This window comes from Copadichromis virginalis, linkage group LG10 (assembly GCF_057382275.1).
Source record: "Copadichromis virginalis isolate Kocher_CV1m ecotype Utaka linkage group LG10, C_Virginalis_male_GT1.1, whole genome shotgun sequence".
Lineage (NCBI taxonomy): Eukaryota > Metazoa > Chordata > Actinopteri > Cichliformes > Cichlidae > Copadichromis > Copadichromis virginalis.
This window is the reverse complement of record NC_140627.1, coordinates 32,104,343-32,116,559: the sequence shown is the minus strand read 5'-3', so window position 1 is coordinate 32,116,559 and position 12,217 is coordinate 32,104,343. Positions and strand designations below refer to the sequence as shown.

The 12,217-nt window shown below is 41.6% G+C and overlaps 1 protein-coding gene across 1 annotated transcript in view; it reads right to left on the bottom strand.

Annotated features, from left to right (window-relative positions):
• sgcd (sarcoglycan, delta (dystrophin-associated glycoprotein)) overlaps positions 1-12,217 on the bottom strand; it is a 431,268-nt gene that overhangs the window by 259,094 nt on the left and 159,957 nt on the right. The window contains exon 2 of the mRNA XM_085471058.1: positions 7,019-7,080. The gene's annotated coding sequence lies outside the window, so the exon portion shown is untranslated. The remainder of the gene's footprint in view (positions 1-7,018; positions 7,081-12,217) is intronic.

Sequence of the window (12,217 nt, the reverse complement as noted above, 5' to 3'; positions counted from 1 at the left end):
CACTTCATTCATTCATAATTGTCCAATTGAACTCCTTATTTATTATTGCAGTTTGCAGATAACTGCTTTAACTATTAGGATAATGATAATAATATATTTGCAGAGCCAGAGTCTGTATAAGTTTTTCTTTTTTTATGTTGCTGATATTTATCTATTTGTTCTGTTGGTTGGATTCATGTTTTTTGTCTATTCTCTTCACCGTTTGCTACTTTGAAGGGAACTGGAGAGTGTTAGGACAATATTTCAGTTAAAATTAAATATTTCTAAACATATGAAGAATAAATGGAACAAAATGGATCCTTTGTGTTTGGACTGTGACCCTCATTTAAAGAGAACACGAATGAACCAACGCCTCAGATTCAGTTTCATTGTTCTCAGAAAATGCAGCGCTTATTCCTGAAGCTCGGATACATTAAAATGAAGTGTTTGTCATTCAGCTGTGATTTCACTATGAGCTGGTTTCATCAAAGAAACAACAATACCCGTTTGATGAAAGGGGCATTCAATTAACTAATAATTTACAAGCGACGACAAGCTCCAAACAGTCGTATGTCTTTTGTTGCACTGAGAGAACATTATCAAGGCAGAGAAGATTACTCCAATTATATTATCGAAGAAACATCATGAGCTTGGAAACCACAACCTTTAGAATGACAGTCTGCAAAGTAAACTTATTAAAAGTGTTTGATTTAAATATATAGAAACCGTTTTGCTGCTTCTTAACTCTGAGCATTCGGCCACTTTCCCCCAGCGTTACGTGCACTTTATGGAAAAGCTGCAGGACTCATGTCTCATCTCAATTTAAATGAGTTGCTTAAATGGATTCTTGGTTACATGTAAATGTCCTGAAGCTCTTACCTGAGGCAGAGAAGGTTTTTGCTGGCAGAAGTTGTTGGATTTAGCAGAATTAGTGTTCACACAAAGATACCGATCACACTGTATAACAGTTTCATTTTTATTTCAGATAGACAGGAAACAATTCAATGACTTTAATAGAATCGAGTAAAAAGCAAAGTCAAAGAAATCTGTGCACATTCATTGTTATCTCTTCAGGTTCCTGTTCACGATTTGCTGCTGTGCTTCAGATTATTGTCTCGTTATATGAATCAAACTGATGGTGTCATTTTTTGACTCGATTATACTTTGGTCAAGTCGATGACTGCACAGGCCCCGCCTCTGCAAAACAAACCCAAATCATCCTCCACACTGTCACGAACTTTAGCCTTCAACACGCTAACTGAAATGCATCTCTTGGGTTTTTTGCAGTTCCTCCTTGGGGTGATTTGGCAGTGATGTCTACTATTTGTGGCAGTGTATTAAACCACACACCTGAATGCTCCAGACCAGCAAAATGCAAAATACTCCTTCTTTCACAGAGGTGCTCACACTTGATGATCACTTATTCAGGTGGGTTTTCATACATACTTTCTGAAATCGTACTGAAGTACAGTTTCCAACCCCAGTGATGTCAGGCGAGGAGCAAAACTAGGAGCACGCTTATCATTTTCCCCCTCAACATTCATCTCGTGGTGCTTCACACTGGGTTTGTAGTGTATGGAGGTGACTGAAGAGAATATTTAGATGAAATGAACTGAACTGTGGTGCCTGTGGGAGAGTCATCTAGTGGCTTCACTGACTGTCCACACACTTACAACTTTATAAAAATCCTGATGAAGGAGATCCAGCTCTAGTACGAGGGGATGAAAAGGATGTTCAGGTGATTTTAAAAAATAAATAAATTAGAGCAGCGCCAACTATCTAATCGACCGAATTCACATCAGTTAAAGCTTTTGATTTTTACCTGTAGGGTATCCTACCACAGACAGGCCGAGATTTCTGATAACGGTTACAAATCTTACCTTAAATCAAAAAAGATCTGCGCTTGTTTCAATTTGATGATGATGGAAAATTGCTGACAGAAGCCACAGACCTAAAGATTTCACTCTCCCTGCAACATATTCTGGTCTTTCAAGAGCTTTTGGAAACTGAAGGATTGTCACAAAAGAAAAAAAAACAATCCACCAAGCTTGTTTACTTGTAGTGAGGGGATAAAAATCATCCATTTGAGGCATCAGGCTGTAACTCATGCACAAGATTGTTGGCAGCTTCGCTTTGAAGCACCAGTTGCAGCACCAAAGTGTTTCCTAATGCAAGATCTGGTAATCAGTGACCTCAACAAGCAATCTGTCAGCCAGTGGCTCGTCTAAAAATGTTTTTCCTCTTTTCTTTTGCCAAATTCACATCAAACCGTTCTCTCTGCTCTCCTGTTTCCTTCACCTTCCCCAGACAGATCTGTTGTCTTACTTTGTGGAGTTTTCTTTGCACAGATCATCATCCAGCCCTTGTTTACGTCATCCCACTGCTGAATCATTAGCATGCTTTCACCAACACCAAACACTACCACAGGCAATAGTTTTGCATCCCTTTGTGGGCTTTTTTAAAATTTTTAGAGCCACAAGTCAGGCACGTAATCCCAGTGTGTTAGAAAAAAAATGCATATTCACTGTCAGGATGCTTCTGCAGTGCATGTAAACTGATGAAATATGGAGCAGATCCTTGCTGGAAACATTAAAAGTGCTCAGTCACAAAGCAAAACTGAGACAAAAACATGTGTGCTCCAGGGCATGTGCACACTCGCGCACAAACATAAAGGCGCAGACGTGCAGGCTGAATATTAAATCTTAACGTCTTGTCAATATTTACATCTTTGGGGAGACTCGCGTTTCCGAGTTTCGTGAAAAATAAACCGAAGGGCGGCAATCGCTGCTGTGTCCTGCATCTCACACATGGAGCAAATATAAACGGCAACATGTGGCTTCCATGGCGTCATCATAGAGACCAAGAGTATTCGTGAACTATCTATTTTAACTACCAATACATTCTTTTGACATCAAACTTTGAATAAAGCAGCAGGAAACAAGAAACAAAGCTTTACTGTGACAGTAGCTGTGTTCCAAAACCTAGGCCGTATCCTTCGAAGAACCCGGCCTTCGTGGTCTACGTGGGCCGGGTCCTTCGAAGACTGAGAAGGCCGGAAGTGCGAGGCTTGTGAAATGGGATGGTCTAGCCTTCAGATGTGCATCACCAGCTGTCTCAAACATCTCACACTTCTGTGTCATCAGTTTTCTGTTTGACGATTATTCAGCTGTGTGAAAACTATAACTCTAATCTCAGCTAAACTGATTTACTCAGGAACAAATAAAACACTGAAAAAAAATCATATCATGTTTAACCTGAGTAGTGAAAGACCGCGGGGGCGTTGAAAACGATGTGCCGGGAGTTCACTGTTCTTGCCGGCTCTAGTGAGCTAACCCCCAGTTAGCTATCGTGCGGGTGGGTAACAGATGTCACCGAAAACGTCGGAGCACTTTTACAAATATGCGATGTCTTGATAAACCGAGTAGATATTTGAAGTTTGCACAGCTACATTCTCTCCTGAAAATATCTTAAAAGTTTATTTTGTGACCCAGAAAGAGTAATAAGAGTGATATTCAAACTAAGTAGCTGCCGCCATTGTTGGAAACTAGAATTGGCTGGGCCTAGCTATGAATTCTGGGATATGCTGGGCCACGAAGGATACACCCGACCCATCCTTCAAATTTGGGGAAATGAAGGACGCATTTGTCCGCCGCATTTGGAGCAGCCCTTGAATTGGGACAGCCTTCACCGTCTGGCTGTGACGTAATCGGCCTTCAAATGCAGCCTCCGAAGGATGCGGCCTAGATTTCGGGACACAGCGAAAGTCAATACTGTTGTTTCCTGTTTGGCACTGAAGCGACTGAGGCGGCAGAAATACGGAGCCACAGCTGTTTTACCCAGGTGTCCATGTGCTATATATCACAGACTGTATATAAAAGATAGACATAGCCACATCATATATTTTTTAAAGATTTATAGATTTTGTATTTGGTTGTGTATTTCTTTATAAATCCAAACATGACCATGATCAGCTAACATTATCACACTCTGTTGACTTGCTGCAATGCATAGACACAGCTACCAGTTAAGTGACAAGAAAATACTGGAATTTAAACTAAAACTATAGCACAGTTTTCTGGAACGGGCTGCACAGTTACATGGAAAGCAGGCTGTATCATCTGTGCTGTATTTGTATTTTAAAAGTGCCGATTCTACAAAGACAGCCAAGAGGTCCAGTCCACTGACTCAGTGTAACTGTGGTTGGTACCTACATGTTAGACAAGTTTAGACAAGACCCTAATAAAGGAAAATGTGTAGATATATACTCAAGTTAAAAAGTTATATAAAAATATCAAAGTGAGCCTGTTCATTTACTGCTCTTGACAGTGCTAACGGCTCCTCTTCCCCTCTTCGTTCACGTCAACTTCTTCTCCCAGATGCTTTGTTGGATTTGCTTAACAGTCATGTTTGGTGCCAAGTTGCCATCTGAGCCACATTACAGTGAACCTTTGGGCTCTCCAGTGTCACCTCATATCACAAAACAAATAAGACCTATTCCTCAGATGAATCTGGAGCCAGGTGCTGATCCCAAACCTGACCTGTGCCCTCAGAATCACACTTAGATGCTGCTCTAAATCCTCACACGGTGCAGTTGACATGCCTGGCAGTTTGTTGTCGTTCCCGGGTAGCCTCTCTGTTTGCTTCCGTTTGATTTCATAAAACCATTTTGTGTTTTCTCGCTTTAGGAAACACGTGTGAAATCAGTCAAACGGTTCTGGCAATATGACAAAATGCGCCACCAGAGTATAGCCGACTGCTTCTGGCTTTTCTATTCATTTACACCAGCACAGCAGAATCAACAGTAAGCAGCGTCTGGCGCCCATCTCAGCCCAAAGCAGATGCTGCGTAGGCCAGAATTCAGGAGAGGCACCTGTGCTTTTCCGCTCCACTTAGCTAAGAAACACTGAATCATCAGTGCTGGAAAGAAATTGAGTGCTTTGCTTTAGTATTGCACTTCATTACTGCACACTGCCATAGTACATTTTGGAAACTTATCTCTAATAATCTAATCCCGGGTATTCACACTCATTCACTCTGAATGGCCCTTATCAGTTGTTATGACTCCTGATAACCTCTTGTTGTACATTCTAGTAGGTTCAGTGAGCAGCTATCGTCGTTCTAATCAGTGACAAACAGAAAGAAACTCAGATGATCTGGCAGACCTGTAGAAGTCATGTGCTCATGTTAGGGAGGTCATCAGGACTGCTAACATTGCTCTTTAAGAAAAGCTGGAAGATCTATGGACACTAAATGATGTTATACCAGAGCACTGAACCTGTTAGCAGCTGTGAGAGGCCACAGACTGGTGATATCTCTGGGAGAGATGACTCATAATGGCCATGCAAAGCTCTGATTATAGAGCGGCAACAGCAAATATGGAAGATATCTGTGTTGAGCTATTACATGCACATGAGGCACTTTTCTGACTGCCATAATAAATAAACTCCACCTGGGGAGCACTTTTACAGAGTGCAGTCACTATCAAGGCATTCAGCTTCGATCAAACTCACCGAATATTTTTAACAAACTTCTTTTTAATCAGATTGAAAACATTTGAGATGATTTCGGTTCCAGAGTAAAACTAAAACAGCAGGAATAAACACTGAAGTGACACTGAAAGTGTCTGTGGAGAAAACGTGTCTTTAACCTGCAGCCCTCATGATGACCAGCAGGAGTCTGAGAAAATAACCCAACTTCTTACCCCATCTTGGTAATAAGATGAGATCAGTGTATTGACTCAAACAGCAAAAGCAACGATGGACTTCCACCAGACACTTAAATATGTCCAAATATTTTGTGCATTAAAACATTTTTCTGACTCAACGGTTCTTAATGCAGCCACTCGCCCATTTCACTGGACAAATTTGCAGCATTTAGTTTTTCAAAGCAAGCTTGATTTTTAAATTCTAATAAACAGATGTGACCAATCAGACCGCTGCATTTAGCAGCACGTGTGCTCGTAACTCAAATTGTGCACCAGCACTGAAATCTCATTGAGATGGAAATAGTGAAATAATCCTATTTGAGCTCAGACACACAACTAGACGACTCGCTGAAAGTATTCGTCTGCCTCCTCAGACGTGGTTCCAACTGCACTCACGTGAGCTCAAACTCTGACATCGTCAAATATGTACAAAAGTAGTTGTGACTGACCTGCACTGAACTCCTGGATCCAGCTATGCTGCTGCCACTTTGGATAAACTCAGGATTCCCGTTTCTTCCTTTTCTTGTTCAGGAACATCAGGATCAGCTCATCGTCGCTTCATGTCGACTTCATTTTTTTCACAAAAACGCTACACGCTCTGTGTGTGTTTATATTACACAGCGAGTTCAGATCTGGTAAATTCTGGATAATTTCGTGTTCGGTGCGTAACGGCCTTTAAATGTCCAGAATGACACCAGTTTTTAATCACTGCAAATGCAGTCCATTTACTTTTCTTCTAACTGCTCAGATTAAAGTTGAAAGGTTCTCAAGCCAAGTGTGGTCCCACTGTGGGAAGTGTGAGCATGACAGCATCTCTGTGCAACTTTCACTGAAGCATAACAAACTAAACTCAGGGTGTTTCCTCCTAATCGTCTTCCAACTCGACCACATTCCACATGATAAATTTGACTTTGCAAGACTTGAGAAACAAAAAATCCAGTTTTAAAACATCAAGCACTCAAATACTCAGCTTGTCACGCTCTGCATGTCCATCATTTATATACAGTCTCTGTGGTACCCATCACTAGAGCTACAGTGACTAACATACTGAAGTATTGCCATCATGAACACACCGACTGTTGTCACATACACCACCCCCGGGACTCAGCACTGCTCAAGCACCAAATACACATCATCCATTTCAGAAGAAAGATCCAGACATAAGAGTGCTGGCAGTGCTTTGGCATGTAAGGTAATTCTACTTCATGTTTAGCAGAGAAGTCTCTCTTCCAGCACCACTGTGACGTTGTACAGATACACTCACACAAGCATGCAGGATAAGAACAAACACACACATAAAACAACACACATGCAGAAATTGAATCACGCACTCACCTCAGTGTATAAGTGTGCTGATTCGGAGTTTCTGACAGGGTCTGGGGGATTTCTCTAATCACCTGGGATGAGGAGGTAGAAAGATACGGTCAGCAGGTGAAGGATGGGCTGCCTCTAAGCTGATCATCTCATCCCAGACCTATATTATTATTTCCCAAGTTTCTCCAATTAGGGAGTGCTGATGTGGGATCAGTGCACAGATCTCCCACAGTCATCGCTTTCAGTACAGAGAGAAGAAGCACAACCGGGAAGAACCGAGGGACCGGATCAGCAGAATTCCTCAGAAATCCTTCACAAATGAAGCTTCACAGAACTCTGGAGGTCGTTTCGACTCTCCGAGCCCTCATTTCAGCTCAAGTGAACTTTGGCGATTTCATGTTAAATCCCCGCGGTTTAGTCTTTTAGCAACGTAGCAGGTGGCAACAGAATATTAAAAAAGCGATATAGCGATTCATCACCTGCTGTGGCTTCTCTTGATGCTTCCGTATAGACGAAAACATTAGTAAACAAACTTAACCTTGCTTTTTTAATAAGTCCTTCGCCAGCTCTGCTTCTGTTCCTCTGTTTTTAAAAGTGTCAGCAGTTAAACTTTCCTTTGTTGCAAGAAAAAAACTTATAATAACCTTATAATAGATTGCACCTGTCTGTCAGGTTATCGTGTATCTGAAAATAACAGAGCCGGAAGGTTTTTTTGCACACTGCAGTGGGGTTGATGGGAGAAAAAAGGGTCATAAGTCACTGATTTTCTTCAAAAGCTGAATCAGTGTTTATGATGGATTGCTGTGTTTTGACAGCTGATATTGTGGCATCAAGCAAACACAACACAGCAAATGTGATTAAAACTCACCATCACCCAATCAGAAATATCTTTTAATATTAGACCAAACAAAAAAAGAAAAATTAACACCAATGCTTAGATTGAAAAACTGAGTAGTCACTAATTGCTTGCCTCAAACAAATCAGGGTTTGATAAATGGTGGAGGGAAATGAATCATATATTTACATTTTGTTGTTTTTCTTCCAAAACACAGGAAGTCTGTAATTTGGTCTGTCTGAATTAGTAAAACAAAGCAGATACTTTCATCCATGTTAGGTTAGCCTTCTTAAGATTCATGAAAATATCAAAAAATTGCATTAAAATACAATAACAACATGCCAATGATACATATGGTTTGTTTTAACTGGAAACGAACACCCTGATCTTTTCTTATCCCATCTGTCCTCCCCAACCTCACTCATGGTCTCACGAACTTTGTGGCTGAATAAAGCTCGCCTCACTTCCTCCTTTACTTTCATCATAATTGTAAAGACAGTTAGAGAGCACCAACAATATAAAGGTCACAGTCATGGGTCAGAGTATGCATCTTACATAAATGACCGTTGACTTTCTCTCATGGGAAGATGTTTTATACCAAAACATGAGCAGAAGAATACCAGACACGCTCCGACCTAGAACCGGACTAAGAAGTGAGAAAGAACTACTTTCATGAAAGAGCATACGAATAACAGAACCAAAGTCATTTAATTAATATGCATTTCATGCTTTCACATGATATTCCATGCCGTGAAAGATACTTTGGGCACGACTGAACCCAACCATTCCCCTACAACAGTGCAAGTTCACAACAATCATATCAAAGCTTTTTATAGTTCAAGGCAGAGGAAACCCAGTGAACAATCCCAGTGATTTGCTATACGGAAGCTTCAGTGGATTATGAACGAGCTTCTGACATGAACAGATCTCCTGGACCAGCAGCGGTTATGCTAGGTTAGCATGCATTAGCTACCGTGGTCTGTTTACTTACAGCAGCTGTTTGGTTTCCTGCACTATAAAACTGTGCTTTAGCTTCACTGAATGCAGTCTCCAATGTGAGGTAAAGATTACATTAAATGAATACCATCATATATAAACTAATGTAAACATATAAAATAAAAATAGTGCACAAAATGAACAAAATATGAATCATGGGTAATCTCGCCCTCTGCAGAACTGCTGTACTTTGCAGCACTTTAATCCCCTAAAAGAAATCTAAGAATGACGAGAAAAGGGGAAGAAAAAGCAATTTTTTGAGGAGAAGTTGCTTTACTTTTCTGAACACCTCCTGTCTCTTTACATGATCCCAGTCTGACTTCTTGATGTCGAGATCAGGGCTCTGCGGGAGCTTGATGAATTAATTTTGGTCCAAGAGTCATGCTTGATGGTGTTGCATGAAGAAACAAATCTGACCATGTAGTGCATAAAAACATTTACACAGCGTTCTACATTCACTTGTACAGTCGCCTTTGTCTCTCGCATTTTTAATTAAAAAATAAATAAAAATGGAGTTTCGAGCAGCGAGAGGCGAGTCGTGCATTAAAGTGTACCAGCAGCACTAAGTGTTGGGACTCTGTCGTACGATGATCATGATGATGCATTGAGGTTGAAAAGCTATAAAAATATTCTCCAGCCACAAAATCCAGTGTCAGTGGTGACACACCTGAACTGGATCCTTTAATGGCTCCCTTTTAGACCGGGGAATAAAAATACTGTTTAAGGAATTAGCAGCTCAGCGGAGTGGAGATGTGCAGCATATGGAGGTTTAAAAATGTGGACGAATCAGCAGCTTTTACTTAACAGCAAGTCATGAAAAAGCTTTCAAACTAAGACTCATTGAGTGCGCACATGGTTTGCAACAGTCTCGGTGTGGATATTTGCATATGTGACAGAACCTAAAGTGACACACATAAAGCGCATAAGCTCAGCTGGCTCCGTTTAAAGGAATAAAGGAACACTCCAGCACTCACACCACACTCTGCTGCTGCATAATTCCTCACATGTATGTGCACAGGATTTTGCTGGTTATGCTTAGTGAACGTGGGTGCAGGTTGCATAGCCTTCCACGTGGACTTGTGTGTTATATTTGAACCTAATTAGTGGAATTAGTTTCTCACTTTGTAAGGAACAAAACATTGATTTAACCCTTTGTGTCAGGTAAGCAGGCATTAAAGAAGAGAACAACTTCTGTCATGTTTGATTCATTTAATGGCGATCGTGGCTCAAGAGTTGGGAGTTCGCCTTGTAATCGGAAGGTTGCCGGTTCGAGCCCTGGCTTGGACAGTCTCGGTCGTTGTGTCCTTGGGCAAGACACTTCACCCGTTGCCTACTGGTGGTGGTCAGAGGGCCCGGTGGCGCCAGTGTCCGGCAGCCTCGCCTCTGTCAGTGCGCCCCAGGGTGGCTGTGGCTACAATGTAGCTTGCCATCACCAGTGTGTGAATGTGTGTGTGAATGGGTGGATGACTGGATATGTAAAGCGCTTTGGGGTCCTTAGGGACTAGTAAAGCGCTATATAAATACAGGCCATTTACCATTTAATGCATTTAGCAAAAGTATTGCATCGTGTCCATCTAAGAGATGTTGATGCAAGTGGAGGAGTTCATTATTAGGCAGTAAACTAAAGTACATCTAGATACCAAAAACTTTAGAAGTGGACAAATCAACAATCTGATACTGTCAAGGCTGCGGCGGCAGTCGTGTGGTGTTGTGAGTAGGGATGGGTACCGGTAAACGGTAGTAACCAGACCGAAAAGCAGCGCACATTTCAGTGCTTTATTTCGGTGCTTTATTTCGGTGCTTTTTTTTTCCTGAGATGTGATACACTTCAGATTCTAGCCAATCATTTTACGTTTCCAAGGATAGTAGGCGGGCCCAGGTACATACGTTCTTTTAGAGCAGAGCTACAGATTAAAAATGCCCAAGGCGAAGCGGTCAAAACTCTGGCTGTACTTCACAGCAAAAGATGCAAACTCAGCAGCCTGCAACAAGTGCTTTAAGGTGATACTGTGCAAAGGAGGTAACACCGCGAATCTGATGAAACACCCGGCGACGCATAGCGGGGGTTTTTTTAAAGCCGAGAAATGCACCGTACCTACTGCGGGTGTGGTGCCTGTTATCGGTCCCGGAGTTAGCAACATCCCCCAAGAACCCGACAAGGAGAGTCCTGGCCCCTAGCCCTGCCAGTGTAGCAGAAATGATGACGGATGATGATGGCAGCAGCAGCAGCCATTCTTCTCTGCGTGAGTAGCTTAATGTTGTTCGTGCTTAATTTACGTTGTGTACTCTAACCACATTATTACATTAATGCACGTAAGGTGAACTAGCAAACACCGTAATGGATACATGCGGCTGTCTTCTTGTTTGATGGCAGATACTCCCTTCACCCTGGCCAAAAAGGTTAAAATGACCAAAGAAAAATTCAAAAACAGTTAAATATGAGAGGCTTTTGGACAAAGTTTGTCTTTTTTCCATTGTTCAAGCACTGATTCCAGCCAAGAGTGATACCATATATGCCCCATAGCTGCAGAAAAGGTTAACATTGTTATCTTTTTACAAAAAAAAGAACAGCTAAACATGAGAGGTTTTTGGACAAAGTTTGTGTTCTCCATTCTTTAAGCACCGGTTTGAGCACCGTTTAAGCACCAGCACTGTTTCAAAAGTACCGATTTGGCACCGGTATCAGATAAAACCTAAACGATACCCATCCCTACTTGTGAGGAATGACCCAAAATGCTGGCACTGGATGTTATGCAAGTGAGCTTTGTTGCAGAAGGTGAAGACAACAAAAGCGAAGGCAGAACTAAAACACAACCTACACTCGGAAAAACGAAAGAACAAACCTGAAACCATACAAAAACAGGATGAAGAGCTGAAATGTTGGGCAGAGATTACACCAGGTTACACAGACAAATTGACAAGGAACACAGGCGAAAACACACAAGGTAACGAGTGAATGACACCATCTGATCTGGAGAACGCAACATCGTCTGTCAAACATGGTGGAGGCAGTGTTATGGTTTGGGAATATTTGACTCTCAATAGAACCGAGTCATTAGTGTTTATTGATCGTGCGATTGCTGATAGAAGTAGCAGGGTTAACAGTACAGTGTACAAGACTATACCCTCTGCTCAAACTCAGCCAGTGTCTGCAAAATTGGTCCTATAGCACAAACTGATTATGAGTTTCTCGAGGCAAAATAATGGGATATTCTTCAATGGCCAACTCAGTCACCTGATCTCAACCCAACAGAGACTATTCTTCAATCCCTGAAGACAAAACTGGGAGACTCACAAACAACAAACGAAGGCAGACTAAATATAAAAAAAGTGATACTTTGTTAAACCTCTTGAATTAAAGCTGGGAGTCTCGTCTTGATAGTTTCATT